Source organism: Semicossyphus pulcher, unplaced genomic scaffold (genome assembly GCF_022749685.1).
Source record: "Semicossyphus pulcher isolate SPU_LCO1_2020_fin unplaced genomic scaffold, fSemPul1.0.p SCAF_6, whole genome shotgun sequence".
NCBI lineage: Eukaryota > Metazoa > Chordata > Actinopteri > Labriformes > Labridae > Semicossyphus > Semicossyphus pulcher.
Window position 1 is genome coordinate 729,940 of NW_027211737.1, and position 16,666 is coordinate 746,605.

Consider the following 16,666-nt stretch of genomic DNA (forward strand, 5'->3'; position numbering starts at 1 on the left):
CCATGGAGAGGAAGAGACTTAATAAACACACACACAGAGCCAGCACGAGGAGACAGATTCTGGGTTTAGTCATCATCTTCAGTCAGCTGGGCTTTGACTTTGGTCACCATTTTCTTGAGTCTGTACACCTCCTGCTCACTGAAAGCATCTTCTTCCTTTCTCAGACGCACAACAGATTTAACAAACCCTCTGAGATCAGGGAAAAACTGATCTATTTTCACCCTCTGACCTTTAGTTTCCAGGAGAAACTTTTTAATCTTCTCCAGAGAGTAGCACACAATGGACTCCTCCTGTGAAGGAGTCCACTCACACTCCTCATCAGACAGATCCTCCTGCACCTTTTTAGCCTTAGAGCTGCTCTGCTCCTTATCAAGGTTCTTTCTCTTATTACTTTTGTTCAACAGTTCATCCTCACACATGCGTTCATCTATCTGAACATCACTCACAGCGCTGAAGCTCTCGACATTTTCTTTACACTCTTCCTTTTCTGTCTGTTTGGATTTACCTGCTTCCTCACTGCTCTGAACGATTTCTACATTTTTCACTGTCTTACCTTGATCCTGATCCCGATGGCCCGGCCGACGGCTCAGCCCTCGGCGCACGCGCGCTGCCAGAGGACGACGCCAAACCGCCGGAGGACGGTGCACCCGCGCCGCCGGAGGTCGACAAGCTCGAACCAGGTGTCCCTCCGCCCCGCAGCCAAAACACTTCATTGTTTCAGAAGTGGCGAACACGTTGTAGGCGAATCCATCCACTCTGAAACTGAACGTTAGGTTCAGGTCTTTGCTGCTATCTTTTAATAACATAAAAACCTGTCTACGGTGAGAGACGACGTGCTTCAGCTGGGATGATTTGCAGCCCAGTAGTACCATCTTAATGGGAGACACGAGCTGCCCGTAGCGTGATAGCTCTTTAGCTAAGTCTTCGTTTCTGATGAACTGGGGGGCATTAGAAATCATGACTTTTTTCGCCGGGTTTGATAACGGGAGGATGGGGGTGAATGTGCCGCGGATTATGAATCCTTCCTCCACTACCTGCTCTGCTTTATTTACCTGATCTAAAAAGATGACTATGGCGCCGTTCATCCGGGAGGCCGACTTGACACTGTCGAAACCAACAGCCTCCCCGACAGCATAGCTGGCCTCCTCCACCGAGAAGCCCCCACCCGACAGCAGCTTCACACCGTGTCGGCGTGTGAGCTTCTCCAGCTCGGCATGGCTGCCAACAACCGACATACTGCCTAGCTGCCGACACCCCTACCTGCAAACTCAGCTGTCTTACCTGATCTCACCTGTTCTTTCCACTAAAAAAACACAAAAGAAACAACTAAACTATTTAACTGAGACTAACAAAACAATTAAACAAGAGATAAAGATAGAAAATAATCAGAAACACACTCCAAACGCTCTCCGACCAACACGCTCACTCCCACCATGCACTCAGAGAGAGAGAGAGAGAGAGAGAGAATGCTGCAGCATTTTGTACCAGCTGCAGAGTTTTTAGTGACTTATTAGGGCAGCCTGATAGTAACGAGTTACAATAATCCAACCTGGAAGTAACGAATGCATGGACTAGTTTTTCTGCATCGTTTTGAGACAAGATGTGTCTGATTTTTGCAATGTTGCGAAGATGAAAGAAGGCTGTCCTTGATATTTGTTTTATGTGGGAGATGAAGGACATATCCTGATCAAACAGAACTCCCAGATTCCTGACAGTAGTGCTGGATGCCAGGCTGATGCCATCTAGGGCAGCTATATCATTAGAGATGGAATCTCTGAGGTGTTTTGGGCCGAGCACAATAACTTCAGTTTAAGTAGCAGAAAGTTTCTAGTCATCCAGATCTTTATGTCCTTAAGGCATGCTTCTAGTTTAGATAGCTGATTGGTTTCGTCTGGCTTCATTGATAAGTATAATTGAGTATCATCTGCATAACAATGAAAATTAATGGAGTGTTTCCTCATGATATTACCAAGAGGAAGCATATATAAGGTAAAAAGAATCGGTCCGAGCACAGAACCTTGTGGAACTCCATGACTAACTTTGGTGTGCATAGAGGACACATCATGAACATTAACAAACTGAGATCGATCTGATAAATAAGATTTAAACCAACTTAATGCAGATCCTGTAATGCCAATTAAATGTTCTAGTCTCTGTAACAGGATGTGATGGTCTATCGTGTCGAAAGCGGCACTAAGATCTAACAGGACGAGTAAAGAGAGAAGTCCTCTGTCTGAAGCAGTAAGTAGATCATTTGAAACTCGCACAAGGGCTGTCTCAGTGCTGTGGTGGACTCTAAATCCTGACTGAAAGTCCTCAAATAAACTGTTGTTATGAAGAAAGTCACATAATTGATTAGCGACTGCTTTCTCAAGGATCTTTGAGATAAAAGGAAGGTTAAATATAGGTCTATAGTTAGCTAAGGTGCCTGAATCTAGGGTAGGCTTTTTAAGAAGTGGCTTAATTACAGCTAGTTTAAAAGACTGGGGTACATAGCCAGTCGATAAAGACATATTGATCATATCTAGTAAAGAAGTGCTAATTGAGGGAAAGACTTCCTTAAGCAGCTTGGTTGGAATCGGGTCTAAAAGACAGGTTGATGGTTTAGACGAAGATATCAGAGAATTTAGCTCAGGAAGGTCAATTGGAGAAAAACAGTCAAGGTAAACATCAGGTTTTTGAGCAGTTTCCAAAGATACATCTGCACCAGTTAACGGCAGGAGGTTACAAATTTTGTCTCTAATCTTTAGGATTTTGTCATTAAAGAAGCTCATGAAATCATCACTGCTGAGGCCTATAGGAATACTTGGCTCAGTGGAGCTGTGACTCTCTGTCAGCCTGGCTACAGTGCTGAAAAGGTACCTGGGATTGTTTTTATTTTCTTCTATGAGGGAGGAGTAGTAGACACCTCGAGCATGCCGTAGGGCCTTCCTGTATTTATTAAGACTATTTTGCCAGAGTAAACGAGACTCTTCTGTTTTGGTGGATCGCCACATTCTTTCAAATTTACGCGACATTTGCTTCAAGTTACGAGTTTCTGAGTCATACCATGGAGCTAGCCTCTGTCGTTTAATAATCTTCTTTTTTAAGGGGGCAATCGAGTCTAGAGTACTTCTCAGCAAACCTGCAGTACTATCAACAAACTGATCAAGCTGAGAGGGACTAGCATTAGCATCAGAGCTTTCTGTAGTAAACAGATGTGGTAAAGAATTAAAAGCAGCTGGAATTGCTTCCTTAAATTTAGCTACAGTCCTATCAGACAAACATCTTGTGAGTACATTTTTGTTAACTGGAGAGTAGTCGGTTAATAGGACATCGAATGTTACTAAATAGTGATCTGATAAAAGAGGATTTTGTGGGAAGACAATTAAGTTTTCGGTTTCAAGGCCATAAGCTAGAACAAGGTGGAGGGTGTGGTTAAAGCGGCGAGTAGGCTGGTTTACACTTTGAGTGAAACCAATAGAGTCCAAAAGGGACATAAATGCCATGCTAAGACTATCATTATCAACATCTACATGAATATTGAAGTCCCCTACGATAATTATTTTATCTGAACTCAGGACTAAATCTGATAAAAACTCTGAGAATTCAGTTAGAAAATCAGAGTATGCGCCAGGAGGGCGGTATACTATCACAAATAAAACAGGCTGTAAAGTTTTCCAAGCTGGGTGTGAAAAACTCAGAACAAGGCTTTCAAAAGAGCAGAAACTAAGTTTTGGTCGAGGGTTGATTAGAAGAGTAGAAGTGAAGATAGCTGCCACTCCACCACCTCGACCAGTGTCTCGAGGAATATGGGTATTAAGATGACTGGGAGGAGTGGATTCATTTAAGCTGACATATTCTTCCTGACACAGCCAAGTCTCAGTTAAAGAGAGTAAATCAATATGATAATCTGATATCAGATCGTTCACTAATAGAGCTTTAGATGACAGGGATCTGATATTTAACAGACCACATTTAATTCTCATATTTTTTAGCATAACTTCGGTTGTTGTTTTAATTTTTATTACATTCTTTTGATTTACTCCTTTTTTATTTGAGTTTGAATTAACTGTAATAAAAGGCCTGGGTTGGGGGGCAGACACAGTCTCTATAACATTAACATTGTGGCTGGGAAACTGCTCACAGGGAAGCTCAGAGGAGTGTGTAGGACTACAGCTCTGCCTCCTGGTCTCAACTCTGGTTTGTCAGGTTTTACGACTAACAAACTTAGCCATATTACGAGACAAAAGAGCTGCACCATCCAAAGTGGGATGAATGCCGTCTCTTCATAATCGTAATCGATTTAGCTCGAGCTCTAGCAACAGCTACAAACAGCACAGGACAACACAGTTGCAGCGAGAAAACAGGAAATGACGCAATACGCTCACCTGACACAATACGCTCATACACGGGGTCATCCGGTCTCTGTATAACCAAAGTGAGAGCTGTGTCCTCATCCTCAGTACAAAGTCAGACACGTTCCCGGTGCGTGTTGGCCTCCGCCAGGGTTGTCCCTTGTCACCAATTCTGTTTGTGATTTTCATGGACAGGATCTCAAGGCGCAGCTTGGGGGAGGAGGGTTTCCAGTTTGGGGACCTCAGAATTTTAGGGTTAGGGTTAGGTAGGTATCTGCTTTTTGAAGTTGATGTTGTCCTGTTGGCTTCAGCAAACTGGGACCTCCAGCATGCATTGGGGCAGTTTGCAGCTGAGTGTGAAGTGGTTGGGATGAGAGTCAGCACCAAGTCTGAGGCCATGGTTCTCTCCTGGAAACCGGTGGATTGCCTCCTCTGGGTGAGGAGTGAGTCTCTGCCTCAAGTGAAGGAGTTTAAGTATCTCAGGGTCTTGTTGACAGTGAGGGTAAAATGGATCATGAGATTGACACGGATCAGTGCAGCATCAGCAGTAATGCTGGCGTTTTACCAGACCGTTGTGGTGAGGAGGGAGCTGAGCCTGAAGCAAAGCTTCTGATTTACCAGTCGATCTACGTTCCAACCCTCACCTGTGGACATGAGCTTTGGGAGGTGACCGAAATAATGAGATCACGGATATAAAGGGCGGAAATGAGTCTCCTCTGCATGGTGTCTGGGCTCAGCCTTAGAGAGAGGGTAGGGAGCTCAGACATCTGGAAGGAGCTCGGAGTAGAGCCGCTACTCCTTCCCATCAAAAGGAGCCAGTTGAGGTGGTTCAGGCATCTGAGTAGGATGCCTCCTGTGCGCCTCACTTTGGAGGTTTTCCAAACATGTCCAATTGGGAGGAGACCCTGGGGCAGACCCAGAGCTCACCTCTTCCGGTATGGCGCACGTAGTATCACGTGTGCCTGCTGGTAGCAAAGTTTGCTCCCGATTAAAGCCTGAGATCTTTAGAACTACGGATGGAAAAGTGGTAGTGGAAGACGAATTATTGAACTTTCTCGTGATCAAAATGAAGACACTGAGCCAGGATGAGATTGTAATGCTAGTTTCGAACAACTTTTCGTCTGAGTGGATAGAGGAGTCCAAGCGGCTTCTCTTTGAAGTCTGTCCGAGAACGACGCAACGCTGTGTGTCGCATAAAGGTCCTCAGAAGGATATAAACAACATAAAGGCATGCCTGAAAGTTCTTAATGAGAGCGGGGAAGATGTCCCAAGATTTGTTTCACGCTACTTAGATGATCTCCCGCCTGTCTCATATGGTAGCATCGACGTATCGGCCCTGCTTGGCAGGATTGAACAGCTTAACAGAGATGTCTGCAGCATGAAGGGGGCTCTAGAAGCTCATGTGGCCGTGTGCGAGAACCTGCAAGCGGTTACCACGGATGTTGTGCAGCGTATGACGGCGCTGGAGAAGCTCCGCGGGCCTGCGGGCCCTGAAAGCACCACCGGAGTGGCTCCGGAGGAAGAGGTGCAGAGTTTGGCTACTGCTGCACCGCAGTCAACACAAGACACTACGGCAACGAGTGCTCCACCAAATAATCAATCTCAGTGGAGCACGGTTGTAAAAGAAGGCCGTCGTTTAAAGCCAGTTCCTGGAAATACCAAGCCACAACCAAAACCCTGCACTGTGCGTGACCCACAGAAACGCGAGAGGAAACATATGGCGGTAGTTGGCACTGGGAAAGTGAGTAACATTCAAGTGGTTAAAACCAAGCTGGTCAGTGTGTTTGCAACAAGATTCTGCCCTAACCTTGAAGCTGACACTCTCTGTGATTATTTGACTGAGAAACTGGGCAGAGTAGTTACGTGTCGCAAAATTGACTCGACACGAAACAGATTCAGCTCGTTCCATATCACCGCTGAATGCAATGAAGTGGCTGAAATGTACGACCCGCTACTCTGGCCAGCTGGAACGTATGTCCGACGCTACTACGAGGCTCGTCGGCCCCGCGTCTCGCCTGATGATGGAGGTGGTGGAGTTGAGGGAGCTGGTCTACAGCAGCACCAGGAAAATACAGCTCCAGGCCCTCAGGGCAGCCACAACCTGGAGCCTCTTGACACGTGACAATGGTCAGTAAACGCAACACAGACAATAACATAGCTGACCTAAAAATTCAGATTGTGTCATATAACGCGCGTGGCCTTCGCATTGGTCACAGTGCTGAGGATAAATCACGTCGCCTTATTATTGACAAGCTCCTGGAGATACGATTCTGTGATCAAAGTGGTTAGATTGGATGTAGATTGGGCTATTGGAATAGAGATAAGTTGCAATGATACAAAGTTTATTATATTAAATATTTATACTCCTTATGAATGTTATCAAAATGAGGGAGAATTTCTCAATAGATTAGCCTTTGTTAGCTCCTTTATTCAAGATAATGCTTCTAGCTGCATCCTCGTTTTAGGAGACATGAATGCAGATATTTCTGATGAGAACTCTCTATTTGCCAGACATCTAATGCATTTCTGCACAGACGGAGGCTTAACCCTCTCAAGCAAGTTTTTTTTACCTGAAAATAGTTTTACATACATCAGTGAAGCATGGCATACAACTTCATGGCTGGATCATTGTGTTTGTACATCGGATGCACATGCCTCCCTGGATACCATGGAGATCTACTATGACTATGCCGTTGCTGATCATATACCTTTTTCTATATCACTGAATGTGGAAAAAATACCGATGGTATCGGCTGAGGTAAATAACACAATTTTGGGGAAATTGGATTGGTCTAAGATAACTAAGGACGCCATTAAGGAATATACCATTAGGACTGACAACCTACTCGGAAATATTGAATTACCTAAAGATGCAATAAGATGCTGTAATGTGAACTGTGGGAACCCACAACATGGGAATGATTTATGTGTTTTATATGATTCTATTGTGGAGTCACTTCTCATCTCCAGTAAGTCACTTCATAAATCTCAGTCTAAGGGATACAATGTCAAACCTGGCTGGAATGACTTTGTGGCAGAGCTTCATGTAGTAGCTAGAAAAGCATTCAAAGCCTGGGTTGAATCGGGAAGAGTCAGACATGGCCCTTTATTTGAACAGAAGAAACGTGCTCATGCAAATTTCAAATATGCCCTGCGATTTATTAAAAGGAATGAGAAGTCTATGAGATCTGACTCACTGGCCAAAAAGATGCAAAATAATAGTGTTAAGGATTTCTGGAAGGAGGTTAAATGCATGAATAATTGTAAAATGTCCTTACCGACAAACATTGATGGGGTTAGTGGTGCTGATAATATATCTCAGATGTGGTGACAACATTATTTTGAATTATTTAACTGTGTTGGAAGAAATCATTTTGAAGTGGGTACTGTTGATACAGATGTAGATATAGTTATCAATTTAGAAGAGGTTCACTCAGCAGTCTTAGGACTAGCTGACAATAAATCGTGTGGAGCTGACAAGATAACTGCTGAACATCTAAAATATGCCAGCAATAAACTTTGTTTGTTGCTTGCTATATGTTTGACAGGCTTACTAAGACATGGCATTCTGCCTGACTCTATCCTGTCTGTATTATTAGTACCTGTAATTAAAAACAAAGCAGGCAAAATAAACAGTATGGAGAATTATAGGCCTATTGCATTAGCCAGTATTGTATCCAAAGTACTGGAGAAAATCCTCCTTAACAGGTTAGAAGATTACATATTCACAAGTGACAACCAGTTTGGCTTTAAACAGAAACATGGCACTGACATGTGCATCTTTGCTTTGAAAGAAATCTTGGATAAATACAACAGTCAGAACTCCACAATTTTTATATGTTTTATGGATGCCTCTAAGGCCTTTGATCGCATAAATCATGAAAAACTGTTTGATAAATTGTCTTTTAGAGGGGTCCCAAAATGGATTCTAAGAATTCTGGTTTACTGGTATGCTCATCAGGCCTTTATGATAAAATGGGGAAATTCTATGTCGGAACCTTTTTTTGTCAGCAACGGAGTGAGACAGGGCGGAATTTTGTCTCCCTTTCTCTTTAATGTGTATATGGATGACTTGTCACAGCAGTTGAATGCATGTAAAACAGGGTCTATGGTTGGCTCTATGTTAATTAATAACCTAATGTATGCAGATGACTTGGTAATTTTCTGCCCATATAGTGCTGGCCTACAACAGCTATTGAATGTCTGCTCACAATATGGTCTCGACTTTGACATCAAATATAATGCAATTAAGAGTAAGATTATGATCGTTAGAAGCAAAGGTGATAGAAAACTAGTTTTTCCTGAATTCTTTTTATCTGGCATTGCTCTTCATGAATGTAATGAGATCATATATCTCGGCCATCATATTGTAAATGATCTGTCGGACAATAGAGATATTAACAGACAGTGTCGCAAGTTATATGCGCAAGCTAATATGCTCGCACGGAAGTTTAACATGTGCACTGTTAATGTTAAGACAGCTTTATTTAAAGCATTTTGTACCCCTATGTATACTGCCCACTTGTGGCGTGTTTATAGCAAAAGCAACATGCAGAGACTCAACGTGGCCTATAATGATGGCATGAGAATGCTTTTAAAACTTCCAAGATGGTGCAGTGCTAGTGAAATGTTTGTAAATGTTGGGGTGCCGAATTGCTCTGCTGTGATACGTAATCTTATGTACAGGTTCATGTGCAGGTTGTCAGTTTCAGGTAATGGTATTTTAATGTATTTGAGTAACTGTGAGAGGAGCTCAGTGCGGTTCTCGTCGAGATTGTGGAGCCACTGGCGCTCAAGTCTGTACGTACACACAGCTACCTAATGTATGTACCTTTGTGTCATAATCTAGTTGATGCCTCACTTGATGTACTAGTTTATGTATTTCTGTATGTATTGTCTGTTATGTTTTATATATATATATTTTTTTTTAGTGCTATGGACCACACGCTGTGTCCTTAATAAAGTCTTATTATTATTATTATTATTATTATTATATCCCGTCTGGCCTGGGAATGTCTCGGGATCCCCCAGAAGTGCTGGGAAATGTTACTGGAGAGAGGGACACCTGGGTCACCTTGCTTAGCCTGCTGCCACCGCGAGGCGGCCCCAGATAAGCGGAAGATAATGAATGGATGGATGGATGGATGAATGGAAGGTTGTACTTCAATCATTTACAGGAGGGACATAACACCAGAGGACATCTCTCTCTCAGGTGACTGTCAGTAGATCACAGATCTGTTGATGCTGCTGTTTTCTCTGTCAGATAAAAACTAAACCTGAGTCAATTAACTTCCAGGCATTCCGAAAATATAATGAGAATGAGGAAGACATGACTTCTGACCTGACCTGATAAAAACTAATCAGTTCATCCCTGAGTTCAAGTTTTTATGCTTCCAAACAGTGTGTGCTCCGCTTGACTTGAATAGGATGTTGAAGACTGTGACAGTCAATGCCATCACTAGTTTTTTGTTGCACTTTGGCTCTGCATGCTTTAATTAAGTTGTAGATTTAGAGACAGGGTTGAGATAGACAGCTCTGCTGCATGAGCAGCTTCCTCCTGCAATCAGTCTAAATGTCCTGGGATTACAATACTGACTGAGACACTCAGAACAATCTTCTCATGTGAGTCTAAGAAAGACAAATGTTGGACTGTACCTTGATTGTAAAGACAGTCCTTTTTTTTGTTATTTTTAGTTAAAGGTGACATATTTTAGCTATGCAATCAATTTTCTGTTATTCTAATGTGAATCACGTTGGTGAAGTTTGTTTCCTTTTAAAAATTGTATACATATTTCAATGTAATAATTTTTTGGAGCCTCTCCTCCTCTTGAAACGAACAAGCCGTTTTGCCATTCAAAGGTTAGTGACCGCGTAGCCCCTCCCCCACGTGTGCGATACTAGGGGGTAGCAGTCGGACTGCACTGTTACTCCAAAGTTGTAGAAAACATGGCTGCTCTAGGATCGGTTATTTGGCCTTATATGTACAAGCCAACATCACCAGGAGGTATGGGAATGGTAAGCTGAAATCTTCACAATGACCTGACCACAAGCTCGTGCAAGAAGGCAGCCTGAGGTGAATTACGGTAAATGACGATTTGTCGATTTCAGAGAAAGCAACGTTCTATGTAGAAACCTGGCCCAGAGCCAACCTTTTTAAAAATGTAATTCTGGAAAAACCCGGAATTATGAAGTTTTCACTTTTTCACTGTGAACAATAAACCGCCAAAAATGTGAAACCCATGCAAAATATGAGAATATGCATTCAAAAGATATGACCCCTTTAAAGTGCAAAGTCAGTTTTGTGGTTCATTCGAATCATCAGTCTGAATTTAATCAGACTGAAGTCATAAAGAACTGTAATCTGATTCTGGTCTGATCCTCCTCTAACACTGCAGGATTAAAACTCTTCTTAATGAAGATCTGACATCAGCTGTTTCATGAGCTCCTCTCCCTCTCCTGTCAGAAACACAAAATCACATGTTTCCACACTTAAGCTTCAGCTTCAATGAAGAGACGAAACATGAGATCAGACTGTTATGATGCCTGAATAGGAGGCTTATTCATACACCACTGGTCCTCCATTCTCCCATGCTGGGTTCACACTCCTTAAATATAAAAAACATTAATAACTGAGACTGGATAATAAAAGTAAAAGATACACATCCTACCCTGAGCACAAAGAAATGCACAGTCACTCTTTATCCTGGAGTCCCTGCATCTCAATAATACACACATACACACACACAAGAGAGAAAGAGAGAGAGAGAGAGAGAGAGAGAGAGAGAGAGGGAGAGACAAGTCTTTCCTGTATCTCAGTTGTGTCTGTCACTTTGTATCACACCCGACATCTCCCTCCCTCCATCACCCTGACAGTTTCCCATTAAAACCTTATTTATTCACCTTTACATGCTTTTACATGATAATAATAATAATAATAAGAAGAAGAAGTCAATAGGACGTATCAATAAAGACAATAGGGGATAAAGAAAATATAAGAAAGGGACGAGGGGACAACATGCACTAAAGACAGAACATGCAAGTAAGAGTGCCCACAGAAACGTAGTTGTACAACTTGTTAGTGTATGAGCTCAGACAGCCAAGTCATCCAGAAGTAAAGGCTGAGACTAACCACGATGAGCAAAAGGCACAGCATCCTAAAAACAGGGCAGAGTAACAGAAACACCAGGTGAGAAGGGACTTTAACTCTAAACCACAGCAAGGAAAGAAACAAAGGAGGAGGTTGTCGGAGGTAAATTAACATCCTGCTACTGAAAAGAATTCATGACTAAATTTGCTTTGTCAGTGTGCTGTTGATTGACACAGTCATGTGTTGCAATGCACATAGGAAGGAAGGAGTTTAGTTCTGATAGAAAAAAACAGACTATAGATAAAAATGATGCAGCTTAAAATACAGAAAATAAAGTTTAGCAGTATGAGGGATGCTAGGCCGGCTGATATTTCTGCCCTCTATGCTGTGAGAAAAGCCAATAAGACTAACAGGATTTTCACCAGAAAGTAGGCTGCTGAGTCAATGTTGCTTCAATATTTCACCTAAAAACACAATCTTTTCTGAAACCCAATCAAATATGTGGTTACGGTTATAAAACAGTAAAAGTTTGGTTAAAGGTCAACCTGGACTTTGACACAGGACAAAAACAGCAGCCTCTTTTACTCATTTGAAAGAACTTCCTGACAGAAATCCCTGAAGGCAAACTTTTAGGTAAAGAGTCATTCTTAATCTCATCACAGTAGGGTGGGATCAAGGGAAACAGCTCATGTAGGCGAGTGCCTGATGGCCATTTCTATTCACCCACAAGCCTGATTACAACCGTCCTATCGTTTATTATTGTACCTATGTGCCAGTCATGCACTGTCCATACCAAACACCATTATCAATCATCAGATCAGATCAGGTATGTCTCGGCTGGCAAAAGGAAAAGCCTTTTAAATGGTCCGATCATTTTGTTGACATGGTTCATGGACACCTCCAACGTATAGATCCTACCTGACCTGGGGAAATGTATGATCCTTTACAAAGAGTTGGTGGTCATAGAGCCTGGTTCAAGGGACACACATGAGCTACCCTTCTTTTTATGTGATGGATGGATGGATGGATGGATGGATGGATGGATGGATGGATAAACAGATAGAAGGAGGGGTATATGGATGAACGGATTGACTGTTGGATGTATAGATAATGGATGGATGGATGTGGCATGGACCAGTGGATATCGATGGATGGATGGGCAGATAGATAAATTGATGGATGGACTGGAGACATTTGTCATGGTTGAAATGCTTAAAAAAATGAAAAAGTTATTGTCCATTTAAACCTGAAAACTTATTTAGGTCCCTTTCCCATCCTTTTTAAAACAGTTAATACCTTTTCTATTCTCTCAAGATGTTTCCTGTACTGCCGCAGTTAAAACATTTTAGATGCATCACTTCTTAATAACTACAAACCAATATCCAATATTCCCTTTTAAAGCAAACTTTTAGTTTGTTTTTAATCAACTTAATGATTTTAAGAGACCAGAGACCTTGGTCCATCACCGTCGACCACCGAGGTCTCTGAAGACTCAGAAGTTTGTTTCTGCATTCTATCCACAACATTACAGCTGCATCGCAGGTGGAGGGTCATAATAATAGAGCGTGCATGCATTAACTTTGACAGCCCTAGTTTAAATATTTTTTCCAAGAGATAATTTTTTGTAAGCATGGATACATTTTGTTATAATATTTGTCATAAAGTGGATTGTGGTGTTCTTCAGGGTTCAATTCTAGGTCCTACACTTTTTGACCTTTACAATCTGCCATTTGGAAACATCAGGAGGCCCAGCATACATTTCCATAGCTATGCAGATGACACTCAGCTCTAGATTACAGTGTTTCCTGATGACTCAGAAGAAGTTGTGTTATATAAACATTTCTGATGTGCAGTGTTGATTCGAAAATTATCAGATCTCTTTGGATTACTTTTACACTGTTGTCACTATAGGACAGAATCAACTTTTCTTTCTCTTCTTATTTTTCTGAATTACAAAGATGATGTTTTAAAACTCATCTCTGTATAGGTCCAATCCTAATCAATATTTATGCACCAACATAAAGAACAACAGAACCATGAAGGACAAAGAGCTTGTGAGATGGTTAATCAAAGGTCACACTGCATTTCTTTTTGCAAGAGTACCTCCTGAAATGAAATTCTATCAATGTCACACCTTCAGGCAGAGCTGGGCTTAACAGTGTACACACACACACACACACACACATGCAAGCATGCAGATACCTCGGGGATCCTCTGTCAGTGGCGAGCTAAGAGAGAGAGAGCTAACTCACTGCTGTGTTTATAGACAGATAAAAAGAGGAAATGCTTCAATAAATAGATGCTTCCATTCTTTAAATGTTCATGTCTTGAATAGATGATGATTAAATAACAATGATCATCACATCACATTGTGTTGTGTAATGAAAATAAAGCAGTAGTATGTATGTATATAGGATTGTGTTGCAGCAGACACACCCTCTGCTGTGTACTGCAGGAGCAGCAGTCAGCAGATCTCAGCTGAACTCCCCAAACCTCATATCCATTCATGAGGCCTCTGACATTTCAGCTCTGCCAGAATCTGCAGAAAAGTCTTTTGAACTGCAGTAAAGATAAGAAAAGACAACTTTCAGTCTCATTTAGAGACTTACAAGAAGACGCAGAGGTAGTAGTATGGTGATGATGGTCTTAAGTGTCCCATAATTCAATGTATCCTCAAAAAACAGTCGGTTGGTATGGTATATTCTGAAAAGTTGTGCACCATACGTGTCTGTTCAGCATATGTTTTAAGGTGTGTTTTTCCTCTCTAATAGATGGTTAACATGAAACGGTCTGTTTGGAACCGTAAAGGCTAAAACACTTGGTGAAGTTTAGAAAAGACTTGATGTCGTGGGTTAAAATAATAACTCAACGTTCACCAACTTGAACTCCAATCCCCTGTGTTGTCCATCACATCCAACCTCCACCCAAGTAGACTTTAGCATTCTTTCTATTACTTCACCTGACTTCTCACACCCTGGATGTGTTCACAGTGTTTAATATCAGTGCTGTTGGGTTTGCGTAAGAGTAAGGTGAATGACAGATGTGTCTCATGCAGAAGCTAAGGCTGGAGATATACTTTATGTATATGTTTTTAACCTTGTGTTTGCGTACACAACCGGCTGCATCATGAACGTAATTGTTCACTTGTCTCTGCACTACACGCGTTACTGGAGGATACCTCTAGAGGGCACACCACAGACCTCAGGCCGTATGCAACTACTGTATGTGCGGGATGTAAACAACAGACATGGAGACACTCGAGGAGCTTACGTTAATTCTGAATTCTCAGTGGCCCGGTGACTGACTGAATTATGTATTATAAATTATTCCCATTATTTACAAATAAAAAAACAGAACTGTCAGTTCACTACAGCTTATTTATACCCAACAAGTCTGTATCACCCCTCTGTCTCTAACTGCTCATATAAGGATCACATGTTTTCAGACAGGAGCTGTGTCACTCTGCACCTGTGAAGTATCCTCTTATCAGCTGCAGAGGTTCAGCTACTCTCAGTGTAACTCTACCTCCTCCTCTCCGCTCACATCTGACCTTGTAATCCTCCTGCTTATGGTAAATACGGCTCGTTCTGATCCTGAATCTGTGATTAAGAGTCAAAGAGCAATTTCTGCCTCCAGCCTGCAGCTCTGCTGTCTGTCAAGGTCACTGTGTCAGTGTGTGTGTGTGTGTGTGTGTGTGTGTGTGTGTGTGTGACTATGCTTATGGGATAGTGGAGACCTGCTGAGGAGGCTGAACAGAGGAGAGTAAGAAAGAAAGAAGGAGAGAGAGACTACTGCAGTGCGTCTAACAGAAAGAGAGGAGCATCATGAATATTTAAACCTGACTTTACCTCCATCTCCACCTCTCTCTCTCTCTCTCTTTAAATCTGTTCCCTCATTGGCTAATTTAGTCAAAATTATTTTAGGAAAGGTATGAAGCTGTCTTACAACTGTATCACCCTTTGAGCTGCTGCCAAAAATACATCATATGAAGAACCAGAAATAGAAACGAGAGTAAAAGAAAGGATTTAAAAAGACAACAGCTGTGCATACAGAGAATACAACATCTCACTTTTACCCCGAAATAGACTTAACTGTAAATAAGGGCACATCTGCACTGTGTTTGGGTTATGTAAGTGTGCGTGTGTGTGTGTGTGTGTGTGTTTGTGTGTGTGTGTGTGTGTGTGTGTGTGTGTGTGTGTGTGAGCACGTGCTGGATAACAGTGGGAGTGGCGTTGCAGAGGGTACTATAACACGCCATCACCTCATCCATCTGGCCTCTGCTAATTAACACTGCTGCAGGAGCTAAACACACACACTCGCACACAGTCAGACACACACATCTCTCATGCAGGACAAGGAGCTGAGAGGAGGAGGAGAAAAGGACAAAAGATAAAGATAAAGGAGACACCACTGGAAGCAGGAAAGTCTGAGACAAGAGGGAGGAGAAGAAGAAGGTGAGGAGAGAAGAGCAGATGTTTGTCCCTGGGGTGTAAACTAATACATGCATGTGCATAAAGTGTGTTAGTCTTTATCATTGGTTACCAATGCACTAATGTGGGGCTTTGACCACATAGAATAACCTCGCTTCCAAAACATAAAGACAGATAACTGGATGTGGCATGATTAGATTTGCTCTTTATATAGGCTGAGCTGCGACCTGCATGAATGCACAAACATGAAGCTCCCAGATCAAACAAAAAGCTCTACTGACGATGCATTTGTAGAATGATAATGCTTTTACAATAAGGCCTTTAAGGAGTAAGGTCTCGCTGCCCCCTGCTTCATCATTGAGCAGAGAGGCGTTCTTTGAAACTTCCAAAAGTGATCCAAATCAGCTTTTAATCAACCAATCAATGAACTCATTCATTACTTGTTATAACATGTGACAAATGAGATGGAGGCAGAGCCGGTGATGTCTGTGTGGTCAGGATTGTAGCTGATGATCCATAATGTGTACTTTAACGTTTGAGTCGACAATAGGAGAGGTTATAAAGAGCTGCTCATTTCACCATCCTGGTGAGTGTCTGTTACGGTGGCGGCCAAATGCAAACACGCTGCATTGGCTCAAAGGATTTCCATGAGGAGAAACAGACTGCAAATTCAAAAGGATTCAAAAGTCCAAAGCAAATGCAACGACTTAAACATGCTGCAAATATGAGCACATGAGCAAAAAGCTGAAATAATTGAAATGACGCCTGTGAGCTAGTTCAGGCAGGCAACTGGAGCTGCACTGATTTCACAA